The 15,691-nt window shown below is 45.2% G+C and overlaps 1 pseudogene across 1 annotated transcript in view; it reads right to left on the bottom strand.

Moving 5' to 3' along the window:
• Positions 1–15,691, bottom strand: part of LOC308278474 (mitochondrial intermembrane space import and assembly protein 40-like) — a 207,554-nt pseudogene that overhangs the window by 92,868 nt on the left and 98,995 nt on the right. The gene's annotated exons all lie outside the window — the stretch shown is intronic.

Below are 15,691 nucleotides of genomic sequence, written 5' to 3'. Positions count from 1 at the left end.
AAAAATAGGCCCAGCGGTGTAGCTTGGAGGTAGAATGCCCCTAGGTTCCAACCCCAGTATGGCAAAAATAATAAATAAATAAGAATAAAATATAGGGCTGGGGGTGTAGCTCAGAGGTAGAATGCCCCTTTTCCAACCCCAGTACTGCAAAAGTAAATAAATAAAGAATAAAGAATAAAAATTTAAAAATAAGGCTGGGGGTATATATAGCTCAGAGGTAGAATACCTTGGGTTTCAATCCCAGTACCACAAAAGTAAATTAAGAAAGAAAGAATAGGGAATAAAATATAAGGTTGGGGGTGTAGGTCTGAAGTAAGAATGCCCCTGGGTTCCATCCCCAGTTCTGAAACAAACAAAATAAAAAAAGATTTTGCACACGTCACCGAGCTGGCTCAACACATGGCATTTGGCAAACATCTCCCGGATCAACGCGTTGCCAGGGTTGCTGTGAGGTCCTGGGACTGGGGCAGCCTATGCCTCCCAGGCCACTGGGTGGCATCACCCCACCGATGGCTCGGTCTGCACTCCTCTGCCTATGGTGGCTGGGCTGGGCACATGGCCACCCCTCCTCTCTGGGTACCGTAGTGTCCAGCCCCCTTAGCCGAGATGACGAGCTGACCCTGACCCCAAGGACACTCCTTTACCCCTCCCTCTGAGGGGCTTAAATTTGACCCCAGAGAGGATAATGCTTACCACCAAAAAGCTGCCTTTTTTTTTTTTTTTTTTTTTTTTTTTTTTTGGTGGAACTGGAGATGGAGTCCCGGGGCTTTCTACCTCTGGGCTACGGTGCCGCGTGGTGGCGGCACCTCCAGAGCCATCCAGGTCCCAAAACTCCACTGTCACCCACTCCCTGGGGTGGCAGCCTCTTTGGGCGACTTCAGTAAGTCCTAGGGGATGGGCGCCGGGCAAGGCCGACCTTTGCCAGGAGCAGAGGGTCTCGCCAGGGAAGGCCTTTGAAACTGTTCTCCATCTGCCCTTTTCTTAAGAAAACATTTGGTCTCCAGCAGATGCATTTAATTGAGCGATTACGACCGGCGATTGGAAACTTCACCACGTCTCTTGCGCGGCTCCTCCGGAATTTACTTTTGTGGATGAGACGCTCCTGCAAAGGTCACGCGGGGGATTATGGGGAGAGCATCTGCACAACGTCTCTGAACATCTGGGGGCCCGAGACACCAGCAGACAGGTAGGCAAATAAGGTGTGTGCTGTCCCATCACTCCACGGACCTTATTTTTCTTTGATTTTATCCAAGTGTTTGTTCAGAATGACTGTTGGCCTATTGAAGAACAAGGCAAGGGTCTAATAAATAAATTGGCTGGGTGGTGGTACATGCTTGTAATCCCAGTACTTGGGAGGCTGAGACAGGAGGGTCGCAGGTTCAAGGCCAGCCTCAACAATTTGGTGAGGCCCTCCACAACTTAGCGGGACCCTGTTTCAAAATAAAAAAATAAAAGCCGGGCATGGTGGGGCACGCTTGTAATCCCAGCACTCAGGAGGCTGAGACAGGAGGAGCGCGGTTCACGGACAGCCTCACCTACTTAGGGCCTTTTGCAACTCAGTATGACCCTGTTTCAGTATGACCAGCCTACCCATAAACGTGATGCTTCCGCGGGTTCAGCCCTGGTGGTGATTAAGGCGGTGGGGTCTTTGGAGCTGGGGTAGTTACCTGTCTTTGGTGGCCGGTCCCAGGAGGTCAGGGGCTGAACATGTTGGCTCTGGGTTAGGACTTGGGATGGTTGGCCGCTGCTCAAGGGCTTGCGGACAATCCGATTTTCAGGCCCCTCTCGGCCACACTTGAAGCGTGGGCTGGTTGGCGTCCTGTTAGCAGGAAAGGCTGTTTCTGTCTGCCCTGGACAGTATTGCAATTGATATTTAGCCTGATCTCTGTTCATTTTTTTGGTTTTATTTCTATTATTAAACACCTTGAAGATTGTTTTGTTTTTGTTTTGGGAGGGTGTATTAGAAATGAAACCCAGGGGTTTCTGCCTTGATCTACATCCGCAGCTCTATTTTATTTCGGAAAAAAAAGTCTCACTCATTTCCACCAGCCTTGATAAGTTGCTGAGACTGGTCTCAAACCTGTAATCCTCCTGTCTCAGCCTTCCGTGTGATGGGATTACAGGCATGAGCCAACACACCAGCCTTTGAAGCGTGTTTTAATGATTGTTTTTGAGGGGGTTGCCAGCTATTTTAGAATTTTGGGATCTTTTTCTGAATATCAGGGGAAGATTTGTAAGTGAAGTGGGCATTTAGATAAAATTTTCTTGCTTTTTTTTTTTGTGGTCCTGGGGATGGAACCCAGGGGCATTCTACTTTCAATCTACACGTACCCAGCCCTATTTTTATTCTTATTTTGAAACAGGGTCTCATTGAGTTGCAAAGTAGCTGAGGCTGTCTACGAATCGCCATCCTCCTGTCTCAGCCACCCGAATGCTGGGATTACAAGCGTGCGCCTCACACCTGGCTTGTCTTGCTTCTTACTTGGGGTCTAGGTCGTTGTATGTAAGCAGTGCCACAGGTGACTGATAAACGATGTAAGCTTTTGACCGGGCTCCTGTGTGTGCAGGTCTTCTGCATAGATGGCTGCGGAGGACCGCGTGTGGGCCCTCGGCTCTGGGGTGGTGGAGCAAGAGAGGACAGCGCACCCATCTTGATACGCGAGAGCCTAGGTGTGGAGCTTGTGTTGAAGTTCTTTAGCTATTGTGTGTGGGGGTCTAGAGAAAAGGAGCCTGGACATCTTTCACTTTGCGGAGATCAGAGAGGGAGAAGGGGATATGAACAGGATCCGTTCCCTTAGGGAGTATTGGGGCCGGGGGTGTGGGTGAGACTGAGATGGGGGTCAGAAGAGAGAAGAAGGCAGCGAGAGCAGGAGGAGGGCAGGTTCTGATGGAGACGGTGGGCTGAAGATGGGGAGGAGGGAAGAGGGCAGGAGAAGGGGCTCAGTAGACGGGGGCAGTCTCTAGGAGCCTGGGGATTGTGGGAGGTGGTGGGGAGCATGGTAGGCGGCCAGGACACAGGTTGGAGGCTTCCGGCTAAGGCCGGATGTGCAGCTCTGTGCTGAGCATTTTAGGAACCTTGCGTGGTCCTGGCCCAGGAGCACCCCAGCCGGCAGGCGGGGAGCAGCCCTGTGGCTCCTGGGGTCACTCCCTGGAGCTGTGGTCCAGGCCTTAGAGGAGCAGCTGTCCCTTCTGGGAGCTCCTGCTTGTGTGGGGCTCACCTGCCATTGTTTGCTCTGTTGGGAATTAAAACTGAGAAGCGTAAAAAAATACTGTGTTCTCTTATGACTTCATTTAAACCTAATATATATCTACTGGAAGTTTAAAAGTGGTTTTAGTGGAAAGTATTTTCAGAATATCTTGGCAATAGAAGAATAGAAAGAGAAGTGTTTGCTCATCTTTGTGGATCTACTTAATGTTTGTGTTTTTATACGATAGCTGTGGTCTCCTGTGGTTTCTGTGTTTAATGTTGGGTTTATATCATAAACCGTCCAGGAGAGAGAGAGAGAGAGAGAGAGAGAGAGAGAGAGAGAGAGAGAGAGAGAGAGTTAGTTTGTGTGGTGCTAGGATGCGATAGAGAGCTAATCTCATCTTTTTTTAATCTTTATTTATTTCGGTGGTCCTGGGGTTCCTGGAAACCCTCCTACCTCTGGGCTACACTCCCAGATCTATTTTTATTTTTTATTTGGAAACAGGGTCTCTTAAGCCAGCAGAGGCTGGCTTTGAACCTGCGCGATCCTCTTATCTCAGTCTCCCAAGTGCGGCCACCATGCCCGGCTAATCTTGAATTTTGAAACACGGTCTTGCTAGGTGGCTGAGGGCCTTGCCACATTGCCGAGGCTGGTCTCGAACCTGCAATCCTCCTATCTCGGTCTCCCAAGTATTGGGATCACAGGCGTGTGCCACCAGTCCTGGCTAGTGTATATTGTTGACCCAGGTAGAATTAAAAAGAATTGACATCTTCCTACAAAGCAAACTGTATTTGACCCCAGGAAGCCCAGAATTCGCTGCACTGTCCAGGATGTGCTGAGCACTGCCGTGATATTCTCTGCACCATCGCTGGTTTTCTGTGTCGCTCGGTTGTGCCGTGATATCTTTTGTTATTTGGAAATATATGTTTCTGTTTTTGTTCTAGTGGGTATCTTCGAACTTGGACTTATTTTTAGCACCTTAGTTTCTTTTTCTTTTATTGAAGCTTGTACTCTGGGATTCACTTGGTATTTTCTCCAAACTATAGTGATTTTATCTTAGATAAATTGCACATAAAATATGATACGGCATCCTTGTTTTTGTCTCCTTTGAAATTCTTGCCCTCGGTTGGCTTTTAGACCCATTGGTGCTTTACGTAGTGACTGATACGGTCGGGTTGAGTTCTAGAGTTTTCTGATTTTCTTGTTTGTAGCTTGATTTTCCTATCCTTTCTCTTTCCTGCCTTTGAAATTGTTTCAATATTTTAGAGTTCTCTTTTGGAGACAAGCTCGTGCTTTGTGTGACTGCCATAGAGATTTTATATGCACAGCTAGCCTTGCCCCGTATCCCATGCAACGTATCCAAGCCTTTAAAACAAGATGGAAGTTTATATATCCACCACCACGCCGCACATGTTATAAATTGTGCTTCCAATAGCCATGCATGTCTTTCCTTTCTGTGTGTGTGTGTGTGTGTGTGTGTGTGTGTGTGTGTGTGTGTGTTGCTAGGGATCAAACACAGTAACCCAGAATCCTTCTACCTCTGAGATACACCCTTTTTATTTCTTATTTGGAAACAGGGTGCCACTAATTGGTCGAGGCTGGCGTGAACCTGCGACCCTCCCATCTCAGCCTCCCAAATGTATGAAAGGAACCTGAAGAAGGAATACCAGCCTTCTTAGAGCCACTCAACTTTTTTTTTTTTTCAGATCTCTCTGGAACATCTGCCTACAGCCCAACTAATTAATGTAGCATATCCTATAGACTGGCTTCAGTGGAAAACAATTCTTTCAGACTTACCTCAGTTCGGAATTCATTTCTCTTATTCAGCCGGGCGTGGTGGCGCACGCTTGTAATCCCCGCGCTTGGGAGGCGGAGACAGGAGGATCGCGCAGTTTCGAAGCCAGCCTCAGCTGCTTAGTGAGGCTCTCGGCAACTTAATGAGACCCTGTTTCCAAATAAAGTCTAAAAAATAGGTCTGGGAGTATAGCCTGGAGGTAGAAAGCCCCCTGGGTTCCACCCCCATTACCGCCAAAAATAATAATAATTAATAATAATAATAATAATAATAATAATAATTTCTCTTATTCATGTAGGATGTTCTTCATGGTTATAAAATTATGGCAACAGCTTTTTAATTTTTTGAAACCACACCAAAATATGTTTTTTAGTTGGGTGTGGTGGTGCAAGCCTATAATCCCAATACTAGGGAATCTGAAATGGGGATATCGTATGCTATAGAACAGCCTCAGCCATTTGGCGGGTCAATAAAACAAACAAACAAAACACATGAAAAAGGAGAAAATATTTTAAACTGAAAGTAAAAATTCATCCCATGAGAATGTGTAGGTTTCAGTTAAAACTATGTAGAATACGGAAAGTATGTCTTTTTTATTAACTCCCTTGTTTATTTCTTTTTCATTTTTAAATATTTCCAATGTTTTATTCCATTGCCCATTTTTAAAAATGATTGCTTCTTTTTGCTACAAAACTAAATTCTGTATATTTATGATGCACAATATATGTGTTTGCGCTGCGGCAGTGATAACTCGCACTAATGTATGCGGGTGTTTACCAGTTTTGAGGGGTGGGAACACTGAGAATCTAATCTCTTTAACCTCAGGCACACCATATATTCAGAGTTTTATTCTCTTTGTGTGTGTGTGTGTGTGTGTGTGTGTGTGTGTGTGTGTATACACACTACTGGGGAGTGAACCAGAGGCATTCTACCTCTGTACTACACCCACACCCCCAGCCATTTTTTTTTTTTTTTGGTGTTTCTGGGGTTCCTGGAAACCTTTCTAATTCTGGGCTACACTCCCAGACCTATTTTTATATTTTTATTTGGAAACAGGTTTTCTTAAGCCATCGTGGCTGGCTTTGAACCTGCGCGATCCTCCTGTCTCCGCCTCCCAAGCGCGGGGATTACAAGCGTGCGCCACCATGCACAGCACCCCCAGCCATTTTTATTTTGAAATAGGATCTCACTAAATTACTGAGGCTGGCCTTGAATCTGTGGTACCTGTCTCAGCCTCCCAAGTACTGGAATTCGACTCATGCCTGGCTGTATTTATCCTCCTTTACTGAAATTTTGTATTCCATAACCAACATGATCTGATGACTAACATCATTTGACCCTTAATAACCCCCATTCTGCTATATGCTTGGTTGAATTCAGCCTTTTTATTTGTATTTGAGATTATGAAATATTTATCTTTTTGTGCCCAAGTCCATCTGGGCGGCCATTCATCCTTCCTTCCTTCCTGGGATTGAGTCCAGAAGCATTCTGTCTCTGAGCTACACCCTCAACCCTTTTTAGCTTTTACTTGAAGTGTTCTCGCTCGGTAGATGAGAATCTCACTCCTCGCCGAGGCTCTCGTTAGCCTGCTGCCGCTCACTTATATGAAATGGCTCTATATTCATATTTATATTCTTGCTTATATTAAATGGGATATAAATGGGCTGTCCTCATTTATATTCCCAAGTTTGAGGCCAGTCTACGCAACTCAGTGAGACCTTATTTTAAAATTAAAAATAAAGTAGGGATGTGAGTGTCCCTCAGAGGAATACTTCTGAGTTCAATCTGTAGTGGAATCCAAAATATAAAAAAGATACTCTTAAGCAGGAGAATTCAGATTTGGCCAATTATTTTACAATGGTAAAATTATATTGACTATATGTTCCAATTACGAGGATTGTACTAAAAATAGATTTTAGAGATATTACTAATATATATATTTTTTGGTGGTACTGGGGGTGGAACCCAGAGGCTTTCTACCTCCGGGCTATACTCCCAGAACTTTTTTTTTAAATTTGGAAACAGGGTCTCACTAAGTTGCTGAGAGCCTCACTAAGTAGCTGAGGCTGGCTTCGAACCCGTGCAATCCTCCTGTTTCAGCCTCCCAAGCGCGCGGATTACAAGCGTGCACCACCACGCCCGGCTGAGATATTACTAATATTTAAACTTTACAAAAACCCATTCTTTTCCAAGAAAAAAACTTGAAATGAAATTATGAATTCTTTCAATGTTCTAAATAGTAAAATGTAATACAGCTTACCCTATTACCTCTGTAAGTGTATATTTTCAAATAGCCATAAAAAACTATTTGTGTTTTCAGGTAGAGCAGCCAGGAGATTAGAAACAAAATAAGTGGAAGTAACTACTTACAAGGTTTCAAGTGGGAAGACATATAGGTAGAAAGTGTGGAAAGCAATAGAGGTCATGGATTTTCTCTGCAATATTGAGCTAACCCTAGAGTGGACGGGTCCTCCTAAGGTCTGAGCCCTCACATGCAGACAATCCCACAAGACTGCCAGGCCTTCGATGTGTATTGAGCGGCAGAACCAGGGCGGGTGTTCTCATCTTGGCCCCGATCTTGGGGGAGACTTGCAGTTTTTCTCCACTGCGGCCAACTGTAGCCACACATTTGCCGACTGGCTGTCTCTATCCAGCCAAGGACGGCGCTTTCTGTTCCTCTGTCACCTGTTTTGATCCAGAAAGGGTGTTGGATTTTGTTCAAAGTTTTTTCTGTGCCTGTGGAGATGATGTGTTTCTGTTCCTTCTCCGCTTCCCCTTCCTCCTCCTCTCTCCAGGGATGTTCTACCTCCGAGCCCTTTTGACACACATTTAGCCCGGGTTATAGTTCACTTTGAAGCAGGGTCTCACTGACTTACCACGTGCCTTGGCTCATCATTTTCTTCTTGTATTAATGTTGTTTTTGTTCTGGTGAAGCAAGCTTGCATCCCTGCCCGCCATCCCACCTGGCCACTCACTGGCCGTGACTCTACTGAAGAACCCTTCATCTATATCTGTGGCACGGTTTCGTCGGTAGGAGTCTTTCCATGGGGTTTTTTATGCCTTTCGTATCCAGGTCCTGTTAGATTCAAGGGAGGAAGCCGTTAGTTTTTGCTGCTCTCGTGTATTTTGGAAGCGTTTGGCAAAATCAGAGTCACATTTTGGGAAGATATTTTATGCCTCAGAACTCTATAGCTTTATTTTCCACTCTTGGTGATTTGCTAATGCCTTCCTTGGCGCTAGTCTTGTATTATTTCTGGGAGGCCTCGCGTCTCATTCTTATCTTTGGCTCTGTGATGTGCGAGTTCTTCCCACTCCCAAGGCGCTTCTAGAATTTGTGCTTTATGACTCCTTTTAAGCAGCGGTATTACGGTGTGTTTTGAAGGGTGATACTTTTTTATGTTAATGCTTTTTGGATTTTTGGAGTTTTGTTCATTTGTGGACTTGGCTTTTGGTTTTCTTGGTACTGGAGATTAAACTTGGGGGCATTCTATATCCAAGTTACACCTCTAGCACTTCTTATTTTTATTTTACAACAGGGTTTCCTTAAGTTGCTGAGGGTTTTGCTAAGTTTTTGAGGCTGGCCTCGAACATGCAATCTTTCTCTCTCAGCCTCCTGGTATTATAGGCCTGTCCCACCATTCCTGGCTTGTGGGTTTACATTTTAACCACATTTGAAAATACTTCAGGTCTTATTTATTATTTATTTATCTTTTACGTCTTTCCTGTCCTAAGTTTTTTTTTTTATACCTATGTAAGATCACCTGATTAGGTCATTACAGTTTCTGAAGCTTTGCTTAAAATTTGCTTTACTGTGTGTGTTCTGTATTATAAAGTTAGTGTTGCTGGTTCGCTCAGGATGAAGTATTCGATCCACCCTCTTCTTGATGACTATTTTCTCCAGTGTGTTTCCATTTAAAATACTGTCATTTTTATCCTGAGGTATTCATTTTTATCCATTTGCAATTGCTCATCATGAAATCATTCAGATGCATGGAAAAATTGTAGATGTGGCACAAAGATCTCAAACGTCCCCACCTCATTTCCCTAATATTAACACCATCCATAACTGTCGTTGAACTATATGAACTAAGAAAGTGGTTCAGGATTATTAATCTGAATAAAATAACCAGACTTTAGCAGTTCGTCCATGAGATGTTGTTGTAAAATCTCCACTCTAATTTCCAGCTCTTTGCCCCTTCTTGAGTTAACTCTTGGCAGGGTGAGAAATTGGGGTTTTATTCACTCTTCTACTGAAGAATAATCATTTTACCAACACCTTTTGTGGATGCGACTGTCTTTTTCCCAGTGTATGCTTTTGGCAACATTGTCAAAAATCAGTTGGCTCTAAGTGCATGACTCGTGTCTGTGACTTTAATTCTATTCCATTGTTCTATGTGTCTTTACCAGTGCTGATAGCTTGCTGTTTTTATTGTGGTAATTCTATCTTATAATTTGCCATCGGGTTTGGTGATGCCCCGGTGTGGTTCAGGGTATTCAGCCATCTCTGCACAGAGTGTGTGTGCTTAGCACGGGGCTGGGAACTGCCAAGGAGAGGTGATTGAAGGGCCATTGTAAAGGCGGGATGGGAGAGTGTAAAGGAGGAGATGCTCCTGCATCCATGGCCACATGGCAGCCTCAGGTGTCAGATCTTCAGGGCGCAGGGGAACAGCTGGATGCCCGCGTCCCTGTCCCACAGTGCACGGTGTGTGGCTTTCCCTGCTGTCCAGCTCCAGCCTGCTCACGGTGGCCTCTTTTCCCCTTCCTCTGAGCCTCAGTTTTATCCTCTGAAGTGGGGACACAGGTTGGCACCCTCACAGGGTCCATCCTTTGAGGATTCCTGCGGGACCCATGAGTGGGTCAGTCCGTAGCGATCCCGGGACAGATGTTGCTACAATCCACTGGCTGTCTGGACTCGAGCACCGTGGACAGCTGTAGAGGAGTCAGTCAGTGTTGACAGCAGGCTCATTCCAGACGCTAGCCCGAGTTTCTGCTCCTGCAGCTCTCTGGCTCCCCATGTAGCCGGTCAGAGCTCTTTTATGGATGGTGACAGAGAATTGGAAGCATTGTAGAATTTCTATCTGGAGTTTAGAGCCAGTAGTGTTTCTGCATGGTGGGCGTCACCAGGGAGCCTCCAGGACATGTGCTGGGTCTGAGCAAGCAGCAGGAGTCTGCTTCCACCCCACCCTAAAGGTCTCTGTGTTCTGTTAAGCGATTCCTGTTCCTTCCTGTCAGCAAAAGGGGGCTGCTCATCTGATACAGTCTAATATTCAGTACCGCAGACAGTGACCACGCCTCCCTAGGCTGAGGCCAGAATTGAGTCTAATCCCCCATTGTGCCTCTCAGTCCTCCCTCATCATGGCTGGCAAGAGGTCACCTGGGCCAAGCGTGGTGGCACATGCCGAATTCCAGTACTGGGGAGGCTGAAACAGGAGGATTGCAGGTTTGAAGGCAGTTCTAGCATCTCAGTGAGGCTGTCCACAACTTTAAGTGAACATTTCAAAATAAGATTAAAACAGGGTTGCGGGGTATAGCCCAGAGGTAGAATGCCCTTGAGTTCTATTCCCAGATGGACCACACACACACACACAAAAAGAGGTTAGCCGGGGCAGAGGATCCTGGCTGTGTCTGTGAGCTGCTCTCTCTCCAGCCCCATCCCTAGTCTGTATTTCTGTGGGGTCAGCAAATACCACTGTTGTCCGGAGGATCGTGGTTTGTGAACAGCCTCAGCTACTTAGTGAGGTTCTTTGTAACTCAGTAAGTCCCTGTTTCAAAATAAAGAATAAAGAATAGGGATGGAGATGCAGCTCGGAGGTAGAATGCCCCTGGGTTTCATATCCAATACTGAAAAAAAAAAATACCACTGCTGTCCAAGATAGTCTCCATCAGACTCCGTGTGAGTCCCAAGCTCCCCCAGGTCTGATGGTGAAGCCATCAGCCAGGGTTTGGGGACAAAGGGATGGAGATAGAAATGTTGTGTGGACACTGGGATGGGATTGAGAATGATTAAGAGACACGGGTGGGCTGGAGATGGGACGAGGGACCTTCAGGATGGGGGTGGGGATGGTTAAGAGTTATGGGTGGGGATGGTGCTGTATACACAATTGATTAGATTTTACACAAGTAATTATATATTATGCATAATTGATTAGATTATACACAATTGATTAGATTACACATACTTGATTAGATTACATACAATGATAAGATTATACATACTTGGTTAGATTATGCACAATTGATTAGATACTGCACACATGATTAGATTATGCACAATTGATGAGATTATACACACTTGATTATATAATACACACTTGGTTAGATTTGCACAGTTGATTAGATTATGCACACTTGATTAGAGTATGCATAATTAATTAGATTATACATGGATAATTAGATTATATATACTTGATTAGATTATACACACCTGATTAGATTATACACAGTTGATTAGATTATGCACCATTGATTATATTATGTGCACTTATTTAGATTAAGAGTACTTGATTAGATTATACATGTTTGGATTATACACAGTTGATTAGATTCCATTGATTAGATTATGCACACTTGATTAGATTATGCACCTTGATTAGATTATATACAGTTGATTCGATTGAGGACAGTATTAGTAACATAGGAAAATGATCTGAAACCTAGTGAGACCCTGTCGCAAAAACAAAACAACGAAACAAAACCAAAGACTAAAAAGGGCTAAGGGTGTAGCTCAGAGACAGCATGACCCTGGAGTAATTCGTAAGTAGCCCTGAAAAAGAAATACATATATTATCCAAAAAAATCGCTATTCTTTGTAATATTTAGATTACTATTTGAAGATCTTGGGCTATTAATAGGACAACAAATTTTCTTTCCAAGGGTTGTCTGATTAGAAAAACATCACAATGATATGTAAGAAAGCTTTTTTCTGGCAAAAAAACTTAATTATGAAAAAAATGTCAGTGGTCAAATGTAAAAAACAAGTCTATGTTCAGCAGCAATAAAGTCAAAATATATGGCAGATGCAAGGGGAGGATACTGACTCGTGTAAAATACTCAATTATCTCCCCACTGAGACGTGCAGCATTTACTCCAGCAATTTAATTGCAAAAGACAGACATACGGTTATTACTTTTACAACTATGGTTCTAATAGACGCTTTGCTTTGCCAGTTAGAAGAACTCACCAGGAGATGTTATTTTTGAACTGTTTTACTTACTTAGAATTTCTTTTGGTTGTGTTGTCTTTTGGGGTACTAGAGATTGAACCCAGGGCTGCTGTACCTCTGAGCTATACCTGCAGCCCCCTTTTTTTGATACGGAAAAAAGATGTCACAAAGTGGCGAAGACTGACCTCAGATCTGTGATCCTCCTGGTTTAGGCTTCCAAGTACTGGGATTGCCAGTGTGTGCCACCAGTCAGCTCTAACCTAGAATTTCTATTAATTACTTCTATTAAATTAGTGCACAGTTAAACCAAATGTAATTTCATTTCATCAAATGCTAACATTTAAAGACATAGCTTTCACTGTTTGGAGAGGACGCTGTCTTTGTTTTCTTAAGGATGTTTTATCTCCGTTTCTCAGACTTAGATTACTAGGCTTCCCTATAATTCATTAAAATTTTTACTTGCTGAAAAGTTAGAAAAATGTTCAAAAACCTGCTTGAGAGGATATTATCCTTGTGGACTTAAGAAGTCTTCCACTACCAGGTATGGAATCATCAGAGAAAAGTAAACAAGGTTATATTTTAAATCAAAATTGGCATCATTTTGATGAAAAATGTTCAAATATTAAACACGTTACTTAAGTTTAGCTGAGCATGCATCAACATGCGCAGGAAGAACACAGGTTTAGGGCCAGCGTCAGCACCTTACCAAGGCCTTTAATTTATACTGAGAGTGTTTTCATAAGTTACCTAGAGTACATCTGTAATCCCAGTACTTGGGAAACTCGCCTAAAAATATATATATATATATATACAGACACACACACACACACATATATATACACACACACAAACACACACACACACATATAAAAATAAAAAATAAAGTAAAAATAAAAATAAAAAATACAAAGGACTAGGTGTATAGCTCAGAGGTAGTATGCCCCTGGTTTCAATCCTTAGTACTGTGTGCGCGCATTGCAGACTATCAGGCCCCAAAGTGGCCAAGACAACCAAAGCACCAATGCTTGGGCATCACCTGTTGCCCCGGGATACGGGGGCGGAGCCACAGGAGGACTGGGCGCGGTCTTCTGAGGACGCGGAACCTTTCAGTGAGCGGAGCGCGCTGCTGCCCGGAGGCTCTTCCGCGACGGCCCGTCCGCTCGCCGGAAGTGAGCCTTTCGGACGCCGCCTGGAGCTGCCTCGTCTGGGCGCCGCGTCGCTGCCGCCGCCGACATGGTGAGCGTTAGCGTCTGGGGTGCGGAGTGGGTTTCGTGGCACAGCAGCGGCCCTCCACGCCGCGCCGAGACTCAGTCCTTGGGCCGGGGCCGCGCGGTCCCCGCCGGCGCGGGGTTCGGGTGCTCTGGCCCTGCCGAGGCGGCGCCGGGCCTCCCGCCCTCTTCCCTCTGCGCCTGAGAACAAACCCCCAAAGCCGCAGGAGCCTGTGTGGGCCGCGCCCTTAGTGGGCCCCAGTGGCCGTGGCCGTGGCCGCGAGTCGGCGCGGCTCCTGCCTTCCACACGCCGCCCCGGAGGAGAACGCGTCCAGAGAGGCCGAGCCTCTTTCCTGCCGAGCTGAGGTTCGAACCCGCGCGGCCATGTTCTGCGCCTGAGCGCCCAGCAGAAGGGGTCGAGCAGTTCATTGCTCGCCACGGGGTCCCCGGGAGTGATGGGCACTTCTGGAAACGGAGAAAATGCGAGCTAGATGACTTTGTAATTCTCTGTGGTATCTACAGCTTAGGGTTCACTCCCTGAACAACCACACCGGCTGGTTGAGAGAATGAATGAATGAATGAATGAGAGTGGGGGGAGCATCTGGACCGAGCTTGACAGGTTGGTAAGTGGGCGCTCTTAGGAAAATGGTCATGCTTTAGCAGCAAGTTTTTGTTGTTGCTGTTTTGGTATTGGGAGTTGAACCCAGGGGCATTCTACTTCTGAGACACAACCGCAGCCCTGATTTTTATATTTATTCTTTTTTTTTTTTTTTCCTCTAGTACTGGGGCTGGAACCCAGGGGCGTTCTACCTCTGAAGACACCTCAGCCCTAAGTTTTTATTCTTTTTTTTTTGTGTGTGGGACTGAAAATTGAGCCCTGGAGCATATTACCTCTGAGCTACATCCCCAGCCTGGTTTTATTCATTATTTTGATACAGGGTCTCACTAAGCTTCGGAGGGCCTCACTAAGTACATGAGACAGGCTGCGAACCTGGATCCTCCTGTCTCGGCCTCCCAAGTACTGGAATTACAAGCGTGCGCCACCAAGCCCGGGTTATTTATTTATTTATTTTATTTATTTATTATTATTATTATTTTATTATTATTTTGGTGGTACTGGGGTTCCAGAAGCCCTTCTACCTCCGGGTCACACTTCCGGACCTATTTTTTATACTCTTTTATTTGGAAACAGGGTATCTTAAACCAGTGCGGCTGGCTTCGAACCTGCACGATCCTCCTGTCTCAGCCTCGCTAAGTAGCTGAGGCTGGCCGAGAACTTGCATTCCTCATGTCTCAGCATGTATAGTGCTGGGATTACAAGCGTGTGCCACCATGCCCAGCTCCTATTTAATTTTTATGGTTTTTTTTTGGTGGTACTGGGGTTCCTGGAAATCCTTCTACCTCAAGGCTACACTCCCAAACCTATTTTATACTTTTTTTTTTTTGGGGGGGGGGGAGAAGGGTCTGTTAAGCCAGCATGGCTGGCTTTGAATCTGCGGGATCCAACTGTCTCCGCCTCCCAAGTGCGGGGATTACAAGAGTGCACCACCATGCTTGGACCTGATTTTTATTTTATTTTATTAATTAATAATTTATTTTTTGGTGGTACTGGAAGTGGAACCCAGAGGCTTTCTACCTCTGGGCTATACTCCCAAACCTATTTTATATCTTATTTAGAAAGAGGTGCTCACTAAGTTGCTGAGAGCCTTTCTCAGTAACTGAGGCTGGCTTTGAACCTGTGCGATCCTCCTCTCAACCTCCCAAGTGCGGGGATTACAAGCGTGCGCCACCACACCAGGCTGATTTTTATGTTTTTAAAACCGGCTCGCTAGGTTGATGAGTCTCAGTAGGTTGCTGAGGCTGTCCTTGAACCTGTGTTCCTCCTGTCTCAGCCTTCCACGCACTGGGATTACAGAAGTGCACCGCCATGCTGGGCTAGCAGCAAATTTGAGGAAACCTCTGTGAACTCAGAGTCTTGTGTTTGGTCCTTGCTCTGAGGGGAGCTGTGCTTTTGACCGCTGCTGCTGCTGCTGAACAAAGTTAGGAGCTTGCACACTCGACATTCACTTTATTCTGAGTGAATTGTTTCCAGTGCTGCTTCTTATTTCTTGACAGTAACAGTCTTCAGGTGCTTGGGAGGGCCTCTCTAAAGCTTTTAAACATACCCTTAGTCAGGTGGACGCCTATAATCCCAGCACCTGAGAGGCGGAGACAGGAGAATCACAGGTGTGCAGTAGCTTAGCGAGACCCTGTTTCAAAATAAAAAATAAAGTTGGGAATGTAGTAGCTCAGTTCTAGAAGTCCTCAATACCATGAAAAAGAAAAGAAATGTCAGTTC

The sequence above is a fragment of the Muscardinus avellanarius genome (genome assembly GCF_963383645.1).
Source record: "Muscardinus avellanarius genome assembly, chromosome: 22".
Taxonomy (NCBI): domain Eukaryota; kingdom Metazoa; phylum Chordata; class Mammalia; order Rodentia; family Gliridae; genus Muscardinus; species Muscardinus avellanarius.
The sequence above is the reverse complement of the archived record's forward strand: the minus strand, read 5'-3'. Positions and strand labels throughout refer to the sequence as shown.